The sequence below is a fragment of the Alexandromys fortis genome, unplaced genomic scaffold (genome assembly GCF_014885135.2).
Source record: "Alexandromys fortis isolate MF-2015 unplaced genomic scaffold, M_Fortis_MF-2015_v1.1 scaffold_110, whole genome shotgun sequence".
Classification (NCBI taxonomy): Eukaryota; Metazoa; Chordata; class Mammalia; order Rodentia; family Cricetidae; genus Alexandromys; species Alexandromys fortis.
The window spans coordinates 3,427,844-3,447,876 of record NW_026068014.1 but is presented as its reverse complement, the minus strand read 5'-3'; positions in this window follow the sequence as shown (position 1 = coordinate 3,447,876).

The window sequence follows — 20,033 nt, the reverse complement described above, 5'->3', positions numbered from 1 at the left end:
TCTCAATAGTTTCTGGCCAGTGGTCCTCCAAACAGAATACATAATATTATAGTTCCCTACAAAAGAAAAATAAGAAAGTGAAACCACTAAAATTAAAATGTACTGATGTTTAAAAAGTATTATAAACTGATCCTTTTGATCAATGTAGATAGGCCATTATAATCAATCTAAATGTTCAGCTAGAATAGTTATTACTCAATGGAGTTGAATTAAATAGTATATTTCCTCTTTCTTTAATATAATCACTATGTCAATAATAGATACAGGATTGATGATAACAATAATGTAACTTAATATAAATAGGCATTTTAGAAGAAAAGCTGAATATAATTTTATGCTAAGGTATGTTTATAAACTTCTTTTTGAACATGCTTTCAATTTTAATACTTAAATATGACAAGCAGTCAGTTCACAATTTACTTTAATCACTGACAATGAAGACAATAAAGTTTTAAAATCAGATACTGTGCAGGTGGTAGCTTCTGCCAGTGGCAGCTTGCTAAGTTTCTACAATAAACATGCAATACTTTGACTTGATTGGTGCAGGCCTCCAACAAAGGCATACTAGCTTAACAAGGAACCAGCAAATTCTTTATAAAGGAAGAGCTGGTGTTTGGATATCTCCTGCCGTGTTAAAAATCTCAGCTCCTATAATTAGCAGCGTGATTTTCTTCCTTGCCATGATAAACGGAAGAAAGGAACTTCTGCAGAAAAGATGCAAAGACATATGCCAGAGGGAACTGTAACAATGGAGCACGCAGCAAGGGGCTTGATCGATGGTCAGTTGTAAATATCGTTAGAACAAAAGCATCAAAGTTTGTATAGTAAAAATTAGGAATTAAATTCATAAAATATTCATAAATTCAAAGACCGTGTCAAAGTTTTGTGACTTTTAAGATTAATAAGAGATTAAGTATAATGATTCACAATTAATTTAGCACTAACAGTATAAAAAATGTATCTGTTTACCTGGGGTTTATAAAGTTTGTGATTTTTTTTTTCCTAATCATGAGTTTGATATATTGGTGACATAATGGTAGGAGTACTTTATTCTATAGAGACAAACATTGCAGAATATTCCTTTAGCATCATACAAACACTTGAAAATTTTTTAAAAATCCATTGTGTTTTCTTATACATATGGACTTAAATAAATATGCAAAGGGAAGGCTAAATTGGCAATATATGTCTTAAAATATGCTTTGAATAATTTTAAATTTGTGAATGCCTTTATGAAAATTCACATTGTTAAGCATGTCTATCTGGCTTTTAGTAACACCAATTATATAAATCAAAATGACCTTTAGTTGGAGAGAAATTGAAATCAGAAAGAAAAACAAGCTGTCTTTCCCTCTACCCATCTATTTAATCAATATCAATTCGGCAATCAATGTAGAACCAATAAAAACTATGACACCTCAACAGCTAATTTCTTATCATTGTAAGCACTAGAGCTTCAAACAAACATATGTGATAATAAATAATGAGATGGGATTTAGGTTAAAGAGCCGCTGCCAAGTTAAGCCTCATTTGTTGGTAGCACCTATTTTTAGAACAGAAATAAAAGACATCACCCATTTTAGGCTCCAATGGGAGGGTCTTTGCTATCGTGTTATTGTTGTTGTTTCAACAAAAGGAAGATCTATATATGTCTTAAGAAGTGAAATATCTTCTGGAAAAGTTAGCAGCACTAGAAATATTAATGCAAAGTTCTTTTCCGATTTTTAGCAGGAGAGTTCATTCTTCTCTACTTCTGCGTTGGATCCAGTTTAGTAATACTCTCTGCCTTAGATTAATTACCCTGATCTAATTCATTTAGTGGAGGACAGCTGTGGTACGTGGGTTGCTCACTGATGTATTGTGTTAAATGACGCCCATCTGTCATTGCAGAATATCAGCTTGGATTCACTGTCATCCACTTCATTGGTTCTGCTGTGATGTGAAGTACAGCTACAATGTTTACTACTGTTGTTAATTTAATATCTACACCTTTAATAACCTGACTGCTGTCACTCGCTGAACAATGATACATGATGGGCCCTGAAGAACCGGATAGAGAGCATTAACAAGACAGCACAGCAGACCCTCTGGTACAGTTAATTAGAACATTTGTGGGCAAAGTTCCTATGGGAGCCCCATAGGACTCTCTCCTAGGGAAATTCTTAACTGGGAAATGAAGTTAAAGGAATCTACGTTAATAGCACTTCTGACAAATTTAATCATTAATTAACGATTAAATACCAGGAAATCCAATCATTCATTTTCATCAAGCAGGACTATTTTGTCATTTTATATTCTTAAGATTTAATCTTAGATGCATAATTTTTTTTCCTGCTTTTGTTCTCCTTCTTTCCAATTTCACAAAAATGCACCTTATGTGTCTCCCTGGAAATCAGCTGATCCGGTAGAATGCACCAAATATACTGTCCTCAATGAAGGTATGCATTTTCAGATAAATTAATTTAATTCAAAATATATTTAAAAGATCTAAAATATGTATTTTAGGCAAAATGCTTGTATCTGTTTGTTTTATTTATCTGTACAATTATTTATTCCTCAAAGAGTAAAATGAAAATAAAAATATATTATATACAAGTTTATGCATTAAGTCCATTAAATAATTATATAAAATATGTAAATCATAGAAAGTATAGATATAATAAGTACCTAAATATACACTGATATGGGTTTTATACTTTTAAAAGAAATCTCATAGAAAATATGACTTTTCAAAGTTCTTTATTTTTACCCTTCATGTTATTCTGTTTATCAACTTCAGAGGCTTGTTTTACTTTTGTACTTAGTGGATATTTCAAAACTCTGAATCTCTCCTTCAAGTCCTCCCACCTTTTTTTTTACTTGCAATGAGCTCCACAGATGTTTCTTTTTGATGTATTGCTGGCAAGTAGTCTCTGCTAATATTCACTAGGTTAAGTACAGCTAGATATGAGACATGAGCTCATGTAAAACTTGATTATTACCAAAGCGGTTGCATTATTCTGTATTTACCTATAGATTTTTTTGTAAAATTTAAACCTTATAATTTCTAAATAAAATATCTTATATTCTGTATTCTAGATATTTGATGTTCCATCTACAATAATAAAGATGTTTCTAATTAATTCAGTTGTAACCTAGAATAAATAGAAATAAGACAATATCATTTATTACCAAGGAAAGATAAAATCTAAATACATGAAATCCAGTTGATAACTGTGTGTCATGCAAAAAAAGAAAAAGCAAACATATCTCCATATAAGCATAGATACCATTATGAGGCAGAGGGAAATCAAAAGTGTTTTAATTATAACTTGCATCCAAAAATACATAGAAGTTTGGCAGTGGTGGCACATACCTTTAATACCAGAACTTGGGAAGCAGAGGCAGGAGGATCTTCAGGAGTCCAAGGCCAGCCTTACCTACAAAAAGAGTTTCAGGACACCAGTTTTGTTCCAGAGAACCCCTGTCTCCTGTGGATGGCCATACACCCAGGAGTATATTGGCAGCACGAGGTGGACTGCAGGCCTTAAAATAAATGAATGAAGACAAAAGCTTCATGGGTCTGGAATGTGAGGATGGATCTGAGAATATATGGGTAATGAGATCAAAATACAGTATATGAGAGTCAAGTAGAAAATAAAAACTTTTGAAAAGTTAATGATTACTGGTTTACCTGTGATATGGTATTTTATGTTGGAATGATTTCCCAGGCTATCTGGTGAGCTACATTAAGAAAGGTTTCTTTCTTACTCTTTCAATGTATTCTCTCTTTTTCAAATTTCAACAATACTGAGAATTTTCAGCAAAAGTAATGGAATTATATCTAATATTTCTAAGATAAATTGTCACATTTTTATTTATGATATAAAAACATAATTTGCAATTCAATTTATGCTTATGTTTTCCTAGTTATGAATTACTAATAAGTTCTTTGAAAAACTATTTTTCGGGCAGAAATAAAGGATAGTTTTACATTGGTTTCTTCTTCCCCACCAACTGAAACACTCTGGAGAGCAGGTCCTGTGCCCAGTCAGGGCAGCACATCAGAGCCAACCCTGTTAGCAGAAGTATGGGGAGGTCAGTCCCAAAAGTGTGAACATGGGGCAGCTGGCCCCATTATCCACTATCTGTAGTAGCATGAACAGAGGAGAGTTGACCCCTTTGCCCATCAATGCCTGAGGCAGGTAGGAAAGCTGACCCTGTGGTCATAAGGATGGCAGAGCTGTCCCTGACACCCACCAGCTGCAACACTTGGGGGAGCGGGCCCGGTACCTTGCCAGCATAGCACAGTTAAGTCAACCCTGTTAGCAGAGTTGTGGGAGAATCAGCTCTGAAACTGTGACCATGGGAGAGCTGTGCCCTTACCCATGTGTTGTGTGGTGACATGGGCAGGGGGGAATTGCCCTCCCCCAGTTCATTAGCACTGGAAGCAGGTGGGAGAATGGGTTATGTGGTCATAAGAGTGAGATCCATCCCTGACCCCTACCTGCTAAAACAGTCAGGAGAGCAAGCCACAGCTAAAGCAGAGTAGGCCGCCACCTTTCAGGGCAGCACAATGGAGCCAGCACTGTCAGGGCAGGTGTAGGGGACTCAGCCCAGAATTTGTGAAGATGGGAGGATTGTATTCATTTTCCATCTGGCAGAGCAACCCTTCAGCTGCCCAGGTCCAGACCTAGAGTTATGACTTGGCCTGCCCCAACATTCACCCCATCTCTGATCTACCCCCATCTTCTGGAGCATGTGACCTGACACAGAGATTCAAAGCTGTAGGATCACCACAACACAGGGTGGCAGCTGGAAGTCCACAAAGAATCCTAGTTGGGGGCCCAGCAACAAGGGTATAATGAAGATCAGGGGCCTCGAACTAGAACAATGGCTTTTTGCAATGAACACTGCAAGTAGTGATGTACAAGCAAAGATGTATATGGAGTGACTTGTTGGATCATACTGAAGCATCCGTGATGAGATTTTTAATTCCTTCCTTTAAAAAAAAATTCTCATTTTATTTCCTTCCTTTGTTTTCTCTTGAATTTTGTTTTATTTGGGGAAGGTGCAGGGACAGAGGGTAGATGTGAAGGGACAAGGAATGAATGGGATCAGGATACAAAATGTAAACAACATAAAATAAATAAATTTAAAAATTTTTAAAAATTAAATAACCTCTAAAAATTTAAAAAATAACAAAATAACCATAGGTTTAAATAAACATAAGTATATTTACATATAAATATATGCATTTCCTAATCATCTATATAAAAATGTAAACAGTTTAAATAATAAATTCAGAGATTAGGACTTCTAAACAATTAATTCTCCATAACAGTATTTGAAGTGTTTTGGGGAGAAAATCGCAGTTTGTTATAAAATATAAATCAAACAGATTCCAGTGAGGGAAAAGTGAGACGGGCCTGAGCTGTTTTCATGACACTAGAAGACACGAGAGTCCCTAACATAAGCATGTGCTTGACACACATTGCCCATCGACAGACTGTGCCATCAAACAGAGTAATGAGTTCAATTGCTTTCAGATCATACACTTATAAAAACTCTTCTGCTTCACTGTAATATTCAACAAATGGAAAGACAAAATTATCTACTTGCTTATCACTGAAAATATGTATGAATTCATTGACAGAAAAATTAAAAAGAAAATTGCAGAGAAAAATAGCCAACCTAATGGTATCTAGAAGGCTAAAATTTTGTATGTGTGTTCGCATTGGGGGGGGGATTTTATCTATAAAAGGAATGGGTAAATTACGATTTAGAAACTCATAGTAAAGTTGGGGCCCAGTAGTGAAATTACCCTTAGTGTTTGTTTGCTCTTTGTTTACCCAGCTATTAATACACTCACAAAATTACTGAATATCTCCTCTATGTTTTCAGTGTTACTTTTTCTCATATCATCAAATAAAACATAAGGAAAAGAGGGGAAGATAATAAGTCAAGAAAATAAGAACTTGTGATTTTAGTATTCTTCATGAAAATGTAGAAAATTAGAAACGTCCTTTGAAGATTAAAATCTGTTTGAGATCAATGAGTTGAATATAATTTACAGTTTACAATCCAGTTTCTCTTTTTAGGTTAATTAATTTTATATGCCAGCCACAGTTTTTCTTTCTTCCTCTCCCCAGTTTCCCCTCTCACCTTTTTTTTTTTTTTTTACACCACTATCTATTCCTTCTCCTCCTCCACTCAGAAGGGGTTAGGTCTCCTTGCCTTGCAATCTTGTTTCTTATTTTCAACAAATCATCAATCAACCAGCAGGGCCTTCATATAGATCTGGCATTATACAGTTCAGGGGAATTGTTACAAATGCAAATAAGAAAGATGATAGGAATATATAGGACTCATGACTCTAAAATAAAGTAACGGCATATTGGGTATATTAGAGCTTATTATACTATTCTCTTTAGGTAATGTGCCTTAAATTTTTGTAACACGGTGAAAGGGAAATATATACTAAGTATGTAATACTTACATTTAGTTTAGTGACAGAGAGAGAGAAGAGAAGTGAATGATGAAGCAAGTGCTCTGTTTGACAGCTACTTTCTAGGAAATCCATCTGTAGGATGGAGAGAATACTTTCCCTCCTGCTTAGGGCTCATCTCTTCAGAACTGAGTGTGCACTCATTTGGCTATGTGCTGATATGCTAGGTCCGACCAGGGAGAGTGAAGCAGAAACACAATCTGACATGAATTTTAACTGTAGATGACTACGGGATGAAGAATGGAGGAGATGCACAAGTGAATGGAGCCAGTGTAGGTGATTTAGCTATGTGGGATCTCTAGAGGAAGAATGAGGCAAAGAGCCCTTGTTTTAGATGGCGCACCTACAATACATGCCTCAAAAAGTAGGACGCATTCTATGAATTGAGCTAAAACTGGAGAACATCTAGGGGGAATGTAATGATAAAGGCAAACATTCCACGTGCTGAACCTAAGGGTGTGCTTCTCAGGCAAAGGGGGAGGCAGTTTGGGCAACCATCATTCTTCATGCTTGCATATGATCTATGACAGAGGAACAACTCAAATGTGAAGTGATTTCCAAGATGAAATGCTATTCATGCCTTAATGCCAATGAAACATTTTAAACTATCTTTTAGAATAGATGATTTAGAATTGCTTTTGTCACTGTCTACTTAACCATATGTCTAAATTATTCTTCAACAAAGAACTTACAGCATCAAAACACTACAATAGAGTGTATTTTGAAATGTAAATTCATTTTCAAAGAATATTTTTAGGGATACAATGGTGCAAAGAAAGAAAACCCATGTTCTTAGCCTGGTTCTGATTCTGCTGTTGACATGGCTCAGCCTCAGTGCATCGTCATTGTCCTGCAGGACAAGGTGAACAGACCCATTCCTTGACAGATTTTGGTCATTATTTGTGGCTTTGTAGCCACAAACCTCATCTGCAAACTTTTCTGGAGAGTACGTGAGCTATCCAAAATGTTAAATTTCTCTGTACCTACTAAAGTCAACAGGTTTTGCCTCTGATTTGGACTTAAGGGCCTTGCAGAAGAAATATCAACCAGAGTGAATGGCAACTCAGTTGGCATCCCATCAGTGTTGAATTAAAAAAATGTCTGTATTCTGGCCAAAGAGTAAAGACAGTGATTCTCTGTAATCCTGTGGCTGCAGTGTGATTTTATGTGTGCTTTACTATAAGACTGATGCCTAATGGGATATCTACAGGGTATAATTATTTTAAAAATATTACCCAGCCAAGCTATTGTTCACTATCAGTGGAGAAAACAAGACATTCCAGGATAAGAAAAATTTAAATAATTTCAAACACTGAAAATATTTTCCTTTCAATAGAAAACAACTTTTTAGTAAAGTTGTACCTTGAATTCCATGTTTCAGTTGCTAACAATGGTTTTTAAGAACATAATTTATTCATACATACCTATTACTGTAATATAGTTTTGGGACATTTTTATAATCTCCAAAACAAGCCAAGTGTTTGCTAGCAAGAAGTATCTAGTCCCCCCTTTTTACAGTTTTCTTAAGATACTTTATTTTTTGTGTATGATTGTTTTGCCCTATGTATGTAGTGTGTTGCCAGCTTAACTGGTGCCTGTGACGGTCAGAAAAGGGGTTTGGACTCTCTGGAACTGGGATTCAGATGTTTGTAAACTCTGCTGGCATCTAGGAAATGAACCCAGATCCTCTGCAAGAAAAACATGTGCTATTAAATATTGAACCGTCTCTTCAGCCGCCATTATCCTAGTTTTAATCACTCTTAATGCTCTTTGTACTGACTTACTCTAAACATTTCAAAACAGTGGAATCACAAGGTATGTTGCCTTTGGTAACTCACATTGTCATTTCAAGACAAATTGATATTTCACCATGTATGTGTACTTAATATTTCTTTTGAGGAAGTGATATTCTGTTACAAAAATATAATACTCATCAATAAATACGAAGAATCCTGTCTCATCTGGAGCACAAACCACTCTTCTCTATTTAATTATCAGTTATCTTGAAATTAATTATTTTCTTACATTGAACAAATATTAATAGATAAACAATATGTGTACACATTTGTATTTTATTTCCTTGATTTTATGAGATTGGAATAGAGTAAATATACAGTTTATACTATGTTTTTCCATAGAAAATTTAAGTTTCATCATGTTTTTCAGTAAGTTGTTTTCTTCTATCTAATATATATATATATATTATTAGCAAGTGAGCCATATTATACTGCAATTACAATGATGTTAAATATATAACTGTATTCATATAAATATAATTAGAAAGTATTAATGGTCTCAGACATTTCTTATATCAGAGCATAGTAATTTATATTATAGTTTATACATATATTTTTAGTCTAGAAATTTATTTCTAGAGGCATTCACACAAACCTCAAGTTGATTTTTACCATACAAAGAAAGAGAAATTTGAAGTTCTGCTATTGTGAATTCAAAAATATTAATTAATTCATTTGATACTTGCTTTGATGCCATCATTGTACTACTATTACACCGATCCCTTAAGATATTGGAGTATTTATGAACATTTCAAAAATGAATTATAATATTATTTTAAAATGTAAAGAAAGGATATGAGAAAAACAGAAAACATAAGAAGATTAATAGACTTCCATGTCTTTAATATTCAGAAGGGTTCACTGGTGTTGTGTTTCCCAATGCTGCTTCTAAGGCATGTCTTTTTGGTACATGGCGATTTAAAATGAGTGATGGAAGCGTACTAGCTGCCCCATTCTTATGACAGCAGGGACAGCTCTCCTACCGGTCTCTGTTGGTGGTGGTCATGAGGGCGTGGCTGCATTGCTTTGCCTTTGCAACTACAAGGAAGATGAGAAATAGAGACATCTCTTCCAGGCACATGTTTGGGACTGGGTCACCCACACCTTTGCTAACAAAGCTAACTTTATTATGCTACACTGGTGAGGTGGAGGACCTGCTCTCTCAAGTGTTGCAGGTCACTGGGGTCAGGAACAGCTTTCTCTTTCTTATGACCACAAGTCTGGCTCTTGCACCTGCCCCAGATATTGATGAGTGGGGGCAGCAGCCCTCCCCAGTCCTTACCATCATTAAACAAATGAGTAGTGGAAACAGTTCTCCCATGATCACAATTTCAGAGCTTTCTCACGCACACTTACACGGTAGGCTCTATTGTGCTGCCCTCGTGAGGTACAGTGCCTGCTCTGCTGTGCATTGTAGCTGGTGAGAGTCGGGGACAGTTCTCTTGCTCTTATGACAACATACCCCAGGTGTTCATGGGCAGGGCATCTTTCCCTGTCCATGCCACTCTGTGGAAGATAAGGGGTGGGGCTAGGTCCCCCGTGCTCACATCCTCAGGGTTGACTGAACTGTACTGTCATCAACAAGATCATCTCTGTTGTGCTACCCAGTCAGAGTAGGGCTGACTTTCCCTTGTGTTTCCACTGGTAAAGCGGTCAGTTCCCTCACCATCTGAGCCTACTCCCTTCCTCTCTCACCTCTTCAGATATGTCCACTGGACCCGAACCACCATTCTTCTCTCTCTCTGTCTCTCTCTCTCTGTCTCTGTCTCTCTCTGTCTCTCTGTCTCTGTCTCTCTCTGTCTCTCTGTCTCTCTCTCTCTCTCTGTCTGTCTGTCTGTCTGTCTTTCCACTATACAGTACCTCTGTTCACGCTAATAATGGCCTTCTGGATGGTGCTGCAAGGTACTTGGTAGGCCCATGTTTTCTCCTTGGAGCCAGGGTGGGCAAGCACAGGCTTGGATGTCTGTCTCTGTCATTGTCACGCACAGGGAGGCTGGACTGGTTCATAGTTCTTCATCCCAAGACTGAAGAAGATCATTATAGTGATATGCCCAAATGCCCAGAACCTATGGTGTAGGCTGGGCTCTTGACTGAGGTTTCAATGTGAGCCAGGGTTAGATTCCCCCTCCATGCTCAGCTGAGGTGTGCACATCTCTGTTTCTCTGTTTTAGGCTCAGGTTGAGCCCGTGACCCCTGGGTGACCATGGCACCCACAGACCCATGAGTAGGGGAGAACACTTTCTGAGCCCATCACTGGTTCAGGCCCAGGTTGAAAAGGTGGCTCCTGCTTGGTTGTGACTCCTGTAGACTCAAGTCAGTGTTTATTTGCTTTTATGTGCATTGATATTTTGGCTGCATATGTGTGTAACCTGTATTAATGCAGGACCCATGGGATCAAGAAGAGGATGTTGAATCCTCTGGAACTGGAATTACAAGCAACTGTACAGGGTGCTGACTACTCAACCTGGGATCCCCAGAAGAACATTCTGTGTTCTGCACCACTGATCAGACTCTTCAGTTGCCTATTGCTTTTAGACATTTAAATATTATATCTTTTGAATTAAAACTACAAAACCAAAGAGAATGTCAATTGGACAGTCTCTTTAGCAAACATTCAGACTATAATGATTGCAATATATGGGCTCCTTATTGCTTCACTCATCTGGCATGGTATTTTAATCTGCAACAGTAGCAAATTTGTATTTTCACATTCTTTTCTCCTCTGATTATTTAAAGAATACAACAGCATCTGAAACCAGCACTGTAGTTAGTTATAAACCACAGTTTATGGAGATGAATTGGCTCCTTTCAGTTGATTGGGTTTATATGCACTCTAAGGAAAGAAAAATCTTAGTTTGTGCTAGAAATAACCAGCCTTTGTTTCCTCTTGAGATTATCTTTGGAGACATAGGCATCTCACTGCAAACATATAAATAAATCCTACAAGTTATCAAGAAATATTCTGAAGCTAAATTTAAAATCAACATTGTCTCATCTAGAAAATTTAAAAATAATATATTCAAGATGAAGCAAAATATAAATTTCACCAGTTACCAGCAAATTTTCAATAAATTTTGATAAATAACTATTTTTTTAAAAATAGTTTACATTCACTTGTAAATATTCACAATCTTCTGAAGAATATTTTTCCTAAACTCTAATCAAAAGTGGAAAGTTATTGAAGCCAAAGTTCTCATAGAAGCCAAATCATGTACTGTGGCAAAAGAAACAACTGTTTAGTTAGTTTTAAAAACCACATCCCTGGCTTGGTCCACATAGCTATATTGTTATTTTAACAATAAGTGTAACATCTGTTTTGGAGTTCCAGATAAGATTTTGCTATTTCTCTTCTTTTCTTCATTTTTCTATATTTGCCTATTTGATTAATTGTAACATGTTTCGAATTGAGAGTTATCTTTCTTTGAGAAAGGGGGAAAGGTAGAAACAAGGGTATGAAAATCAATTGTGTTCCTGTTTATGTGGGTAATTCTCTTAAATTCTTACAAAGGGGCATGCTGTTAGAAAATTGCATATGGGAGTCTATTACAAAAGATTTGACATCTGTAATGAAATATACAGAATTTTTAAAAGACAAAATGTTTCAAAGTTTCCTTGATAAAAAGGAAAAAATGATTATTTCTAATGTTTGGGAGATAGTGCAGAGGTGATGGAAAAAAAAATTTCAGGTGTTGACAGAGGTTTCTGTCCTGCCTGACTGTTCAGTCCCAAAGAAATACACAGAGGTTTACATTAATTATAAACTGATTGGCCTAGTAGCTCAGGCTTCTTATTAACTCTTATAACTTATATGAGCCCCTAATTCTTCTCTATGCTAGCCACGTGGCTTGGTACCTTTTTCAGCAAGGCAATCACATCTTGTTTACTCTGTGTCTGGCTTCCTCTGTGATGACTGCAGACTGAAACTTCCAACTTCCCATAATTCTCATTGCCCTGCCTATGCTACTGGCCAATCAGTGTTCATTTAAAATACAAGTAACAGTGTACAGACCACTGCCCCACAGCATTCAGGACATATTGATTTATTGTTTTAATAATGAGAGTCTGAATCATTTGAATGTTGATGTGTGTTTTAGTACTTCGAGCAAATAATATGAATATATTCCAAATCAAAATGTGCAAAATAATTAAACAGCTGGGCAAAATAATAAAAATAGCACACAAGTACACTTTCAATGTGCATATATCAGTTTAAGCTCAATAAATAGGGGGATGAACAAAGAAATACTTCTGTAGCCCACTTTCAATTAAGTATCTTTTGAAAATACTTCTTTTTAGTATGTTGTGTGGATTATAGTTTCAATTGCTTGGTCAAACTGAAATATGTTTTCTTTGTATTATGACTAAATTTATATGTTAGGATTAACTAAAAATATATTTTGGAACAAATACTGGAATAATTGCTAGAGTCTTAAATATGTTCACCAATAGAGCATTTATATGTAATTGCTGTGGCAACTGAGTTGGATTAGCAATCAGGAAGCTGATCACTAAAGAAGACTGACTCTCCCTCCCTTAGAAGCCATCAATTGCATGAAGTGCTTCATCTGGAAGTATAGTCCTGTGAAAATTTTCCACATATATCGTTATAACAACTGTTGTTGACATCATTCTGGTATTATTTAGGTAATTCTATTTTGAGATTTTATGGGCATCCCTTTCATTTCTAGAGGACATGGTCTCACAGAAAACATCTTGATCTCCTGGTTCAAACAATTTTACCACCCTCTTCTTTCACAATATTTCCTGACGTTTAGGTGTAAGAGCTATATTGTAGATGTACCAGAGAAGTTTCTTTTTCCTGTTGGAAGGGTTTGGTTAGTAGTATATAACTCTAGGGAGGAACATCATTTCCTATGAAATAATTCCATTTAACACACACACACATACACACACACATACACATACACACACACATCTTAAGCTTATTCACTACTGTTTTTCTTTGGCTTATTCAATCATATTTAATATCATCTGTCTGTCCTTCCTTTGTAACACTATTTCTTTCCCTATCCTCTTAACCACTCCCATTTTTACTCTCTCCATTCATAGCCACTGTGTCTCAATAGCACACTTTAGAGCTCTTTTCTACCTGAAACCATGAATCAAAATCCTCAACGTGAAATCTGAAGAGCTGAAACTGCTACAAGAAAACATAAACAATTCCCTTCTAGGTATCAGTGTAAGGGCAATTTGACTAGGACACCATTCATTCAGCAATTAAGGCAAAAATGATAAACGGGACTTCATAAACCTAAAAAGCTTTCTATATCAAAGGGAATAATCAATTTAATGAAAAGGAAATCCAAAAATAGTACAGAATGATTGTCACTGTATATGAGATTGAAGATAAAAACCTGCAATACGTAAAGCATCAAAATAAACCCAAATAAGCAATAAAATAAATGACACAAAAACTTAGCTAAGTATCTAAATAGAAAATACTCAAAGAAAGAGATAAAAAGTGGCTAAGAAACATGCTTTAAAAGTTTTCAATGTCATTAATACTTAGAGATATTAAATTAAAACTACTTGATATTTTTTCAGTTTTTATTTTTAATTAAAATATAATTATATCATTTCTAGCCTTCCCTTTCCTCCTTCCATGTACTCTCTTGCTCCATCTCTAATTCCTAACTTTTGTTTTCCTTGTTATTTTTACAAATATATGTATAAATATATACACAGATATAAACAGAGCATTCTCAACAGAAGAATCTCAAATGGCCAGAAGACACCTAAGGAATTGCTCAACATCCTTATCCACCAAGAAAATGCAAATCCAAGAGATGCTGAGATTACATCTTGCACCTGTTAGAATGGCTAAGATCAAAAACACTGATGACAACTTTTGATGGAGAGAATGTGGAATAAGGCCACTTCTACACTGCTGGTGAGAGTTCAAACCTGTACAGCCACTTTGGAAATCAGTGTTTCTCAGGAAATTCGGGATCAACCTACCCCTGGACCCAGCAATACCACTCTTGGGAATATACCCAAGAGATGCCCTATCATATGACAAAAGCATTTGTTCAACTATGTTCATAGCAGCATTTATTTTCATAGTCAGAACCTGGAAACAACCAATATGCAACTCAACCAAAGAATGAATAAAGAAGATGTGGTACATTTATACAATGGAGTGTTACTCAGCAGAAAAACAAAACAGTGACATCTTAAAATTTGCACGAAAATGGGTAGAGCTAGAAAAAATATCATTCCAAGTGAGGTAACTCAGACCCAAACAGACAAACACATTATGAACTCATTTTTAAGTGGATATTATATGTAAAGCAAAGGATAACCAGGCTACAATTCACAAGCACCCCCAAAAAGCACTAGGTAAAAAGGAAGAAAAGAAGAGGGGCACCCATTGAGGGACCCAGGAAAGGGAGTTAGTTAAGGTCTTCTAGGTAAACTGGAAGGGGGTAGAAGGTAGGGGATGGAGAATGTGAACATGAGGCCTATAGATGTCATTGTTGGGAGGGACAGAGATGTAGAGCAACGAAAGAGGTATCTTGATATAGGGAGCCATTATGGGGTTAATGAGAAACATGGTGTTAGAGAAATTCCCAGGAATCAACAAGGGTGACCCAACCAAGGCTACTGGCAAGTGTAGAGAGTGTTCTTGAACTGCCCTTCCTTATAATCAGATCACTGACAAGCCTAATTGTCATCTAAAAACCAGAAACTGATAGAAGAAAATGCAATGATTTACAGCCAAGCTCTGGACTGAGCTCCCGGAGTTCAATTGAAGAGAGGGAGGAAGTTTCATATGAGCAATGGAGGGAGGTGTCAAGATCATGATTTGGAAAGCCATAAACACACCTGACCTGATTTAGGGGAAGCTCAGGGACTATGGACCTATAACTGGGGAACATCCATAGAATCAAACTAAGCCCTCTGAATGTGGGTGATAGTTATGTGGTTTCATTTGTTGGGGTAACTCTTGCAGTGAGTCCAGAAGTTATTCCAGGTTTTGAACTTACTTTTTGGAACCCATTACCTATGGTGGGATAACTTGCTCCAGCCTTGGTTCTGCCTCAAATTGGGATACCATACTTGGTTGGCTTCCCAAGGAAGGCCTTATCTACTCTGAGGGGAATGGGATAGGTGTGAGGTAGAAGAAAGGGATAGAGGAATAACTGGGGCTGCTATGTAAAATTAAAAAAAAAGTTTTCAAAATATACATACACCCTTACACAGTTCATTCATCTGTGTGTGTAAGACTTCAGGACTGACAAGGTGGTACTGGATAGCCAATTAGAAGGTCAGCCCTAAGGAAGACTATCTTCCCATCTCAGCATTCTTTGGCTGCCTGTAGCTTAAAAAAGTTAATGACTTTTTTATTTAGCATATAATTATATCACCCCCCACTCCCTTTCCATCCTCCAAATTCTTCCATGCCTTTCCTCATTCCACACATGCACACTCACACATATGCATACATATATAATTTGTTGTTATCCATACATATATGTGTCTATGTAACAAGAAAAATCAATACTTATACATAAATGATATCATAGTCCTGATGGAATTATTGTTGTGGGACCCCATTCTCCTTTGGAGACTTCAAAGCTCACTGTTAGGTGTGCTCATAGTTCATTGCTGAAAACTGATAGAGGCTCAAATCCAAAATCATGTATGGGAAGGTTGATGAAACTTTTGTTTAGAATTAGTTAGTACTCTATATGACCATTAATACCATGACAAAAAGTTTTAAATATATTTATTAATTTAGTCAGGAGAGCATGAGACTCTTAATCCCAGGGTCATGGGTTCATGCCCCATGCTGGGAACCAACTATACATGAATAATAAAAACCCAGAAGCAGATATTGAGGTTCATGCTGAGAGAAGCAAAGAATCTAACCACTAGAGAGCTCTTACCTCTATAAAAACTTCAGACTGAAAAGAGAGTGAGTTCCTGTCTCATCCTGCCTTATATTCCTCTCTAGCATTGATATTAAAGATTTGCACTACAACAGCCCAGCCTCTGTAGCCAACTAGTGTGGCTGCTGGGATTAAAGATGTGTGCCACCACAGCTTGGCCTCTATGTGTGGATAAATTTTCATTCAGATCTTCAGGCAAGCTTTATTTGTTAGACCATAAACAAAATATCACTATAAATATTGGTTACTGTCAAGTTCTAAATGTCACTATTACACATTTAAGGATTTCTTAAAAGACCTGTCATTCTGTTATTCAAAAGATATCACAGATGAGAGGAATATTGCTTTCTTCTTTTCCTTGAAAGTTTGCACAGTACTTCCTTGGGGAGAGTCTTCTGTTTTGTGTTAATTTCATTGGTTAAATAAAGAGACTGCCTTGGTCTTTTGATAGGACAGAAAATTAGGTAGGCGGAGAAGACTGAACAGAATGCTGGGAGAAAGAAGCCGAGTCAGTCAGTCACCATGATTCTCCCACTCCAGACAGATGCAGGTTAAGATCTTTCCTGGTAAGCCAGCTCATGGTGCTACACAAAATATTAGAAATGGGTTAGATCAATGTGTAAGAGGTAGCCAATAAGAGGCTGGAACTAATGGGCCAGGCAGAGTTTAAAAGAATACAGTTTCCATGTAAATCTTTCGGGCATAAGCTAGCCATGCTGGTGGCTGGGTGCCAGGGATGCAGCCCAGCTCCTATTACAACAAAGTTAGACCACAGGAAGACAGATTTCTGGTTATATCCAGCTCAAATAATATGAATTCTGTGTCCTAAGTGAGTGGTGTCTTCAGCAATAGGGACATAGCTTCATGCTCTGAGAGAAAACCAGGGCAAACAGTAATACCGTACACCGTCTGAGGAGTCATTTGGACTACCTTGACCAACAAATAGAACACAGTGTCCTCAATCTTGGACAGGGACTTTCATTTAACTAGGTCATAGCTTTTTCAGTAAGCACTGTTTTCCAAAGTAGATTATTTTGCTTAAACCATATATGTGTATATATGTGTGTATGTGATATGAAATATATTCATGTATTATATAAAATTTTAGGTAAGCATAAAATAATCTGACTCTTTGAGAATTTGTAAAACAAGTATGCTGTTATTTGCACTCCTTTCCTGCTTCTCCTTTTCTGTTGTTCTCCTTTACCTCTCGGCTTCCTTGTTTTGTAGTTTACCCTGTCTTATGCAGATAAAAATGGTTTGTGTCTGGCTTGATGTTTTTGTTCCCCCCTTTAGTAGCATGCAGAATACCTTCCTGTACCAAAGACACAGCATTAGCAGTGAAGATTCTATGTAGGCAGCAGCTAAATTTCCCTTTAGTTAACTAGTTGTATAGATTTCTTCAGCAATTGGTTCTTAAGTCAGGTTGTGGAGGTAGACCTGTAGTCTTAGCAACAGTATGTCTGGGTGGTTTGTGAATTCTCATAACACTGCTTTAGCCAAAACCTCAGTTAGATAAAATCTAGTCAGTACTAGAAGCTTCATTTGATGATAAGAGATGATTAATTTATATCACATCTACCCCATTATGTTCTGATAAAATTGAGAACACATTTATTATGTGAGATTTTAAGAGGCATCTACTATATTAGGTTTCCATAAAACTTCTAAAATGGACCTTGATTTCAGCTGAGTCTCCCTGTATCCTCTCCATCAACCCCTCTCCATTGCCCCTCCTCACCTGGTCCTCCTATAATTCATCCATACATATACAATTTCCCTTTTCTATTGAAATCTGTCCCTACTCCTTAGATCTTTACTCTGAACCTAACTTCTGTGATTCCACAGACTGTAAATTCATATCAATGAATATATACCATATTTGAATTTCTGGGTCTGGAATACTTATCTCAAGATTATTTTTTCAAGTTAGAGAAATCCCAGTAATTATATAAATTTATTCTAACTACTTCATTTAAATAATTTTTCAATTACAGTTTAAAAGCAATTAACTGGAAATTCTGAAAGATAGATAGATGATAGGTAGGTAGATAGATAGATAGATAGATGATAGATAGATAGATAGATGATAGATAGATAGATAGATAGATAGATAGATAGATGATAGATAGATATGTGTTTTATATGGACAATGTACTATATCAGGAATTAAATTAGTATAGGTATATATACTAACATGTAATTGTATAATTAGTAGAACTATATGTAATTATTCAATTAGATTTGATTTGAATACATATTACTCATGCATAGACTGTTAGTTCAGTTCCAGTTTTAAATTTAGTATTCCATTTCCACAGATCTGTGTCTCCTAATAGCCTACGACATCAGTAAACAGCTCTTAAGGCAAACAGTCTTATGTAGAACTCTGTCTGCTTTAAAAGTTGAATTGTGCAACTCATGGATGGTATAATAACTCATTCGCAATAAGCATCTGCATTCTGGTCTGTTGCTCTGGAAGATAGAACCTTAGAGTTCTTATAATCAAATATGCTGAAATAAGAAAAAAATATTAAAGGTTAAGAACTACATTTTTCATTATAATTTTCATTGTACTCTAATGAAAAATGAAAAAGAAGATTAAAACTGATTTAAAAATTAATCCTTAAATCTCTTCTTCAAATGATTTTGGTTTTCAATTAATAAGATGAGATCTTAAGATTTTATGCTGCATACAATGGGATTTGTGTTATTGTCATTGTTGTCACAAATAACAGTGGTCTGGATTATTCTTAAATGAAAATAATCCTTGACTCCAATTTTAGGGAAAGATTTTATCAGTCGAAGAAAAGTCATTAGTCTGTATATTGCAAATACTCATACTGCCTTCCTGCTGAAACAATATTATTTATGTCTACAAAAATACACTCCAGTAGAGTAATGCAAAGTCAGCAGCAAAAACCTCAGGAAGACTGATTATTTTGGCAAAATGTGATCAGTGCATGCACAGTTCACCACCTCGCTTAATTATTTCCAAAAGAACTTTGTGCCAGTTGCCAATTTTGACCTTTCAGAAAACCATTTGAGGGAAAAATATAGAGTTTCGAGTTTAAAATATGGATCAAATAATATGGTTGCACAGCAGTTTTCTTAGAAGTTATGCTTGCGACTTCCCTGTTTCCAGTAAGAGGGATCATCTTTAATGTCCTAATAAGTAAGAGGCACACATAATTTGCACACTCACTCAGGGTCACTGTTCTGCTCTTTTCCCTATTGGAAGAGCCTTGTACAGAGGCTAAGGGTGGGAGAACATTTCATAAAAATCTTAATTTCTCTGATGTTACAGGATAGTTCTAAAATAATTTCTGAGACTTACAAGATCAACTAATTATTAATAAATTCCTAAATATAAAGATGAATGCAGAGAAAACAAGAGTTTGGTGGCACATAGAAATATTTTAACATATTCTGTTCCTTATTAATTAGTTATGATTAGTCACTACTTCCATAATGAACCAATGACTCCTTATGTATATAAATTGAAGAAAACAATACCTAACTATTAGGTTTATTGTTAAAGATAAACATTTTAATACATGTTGACTAGCAAATATTCATACAACATAAACACTTAAAAAATGTGTGGTCACATAAATGAGACACTCAAGTTCTTTTAATTGTAAAGAGAAGTAAAGGTAATTTGTAAAATTTTGATATGTATATAAGGAACACAGGTAACACTGTGTATGCTATACAAATGATCATCAGACATTGCATTCTGTGTTTGAGATGAACCTTTTAAAGATCATAGTTCGGAAACTGTGAAGATGGTTCTGCAGGTAACAGTACTTGCTATAGAGTTGAGGACCAGAGATC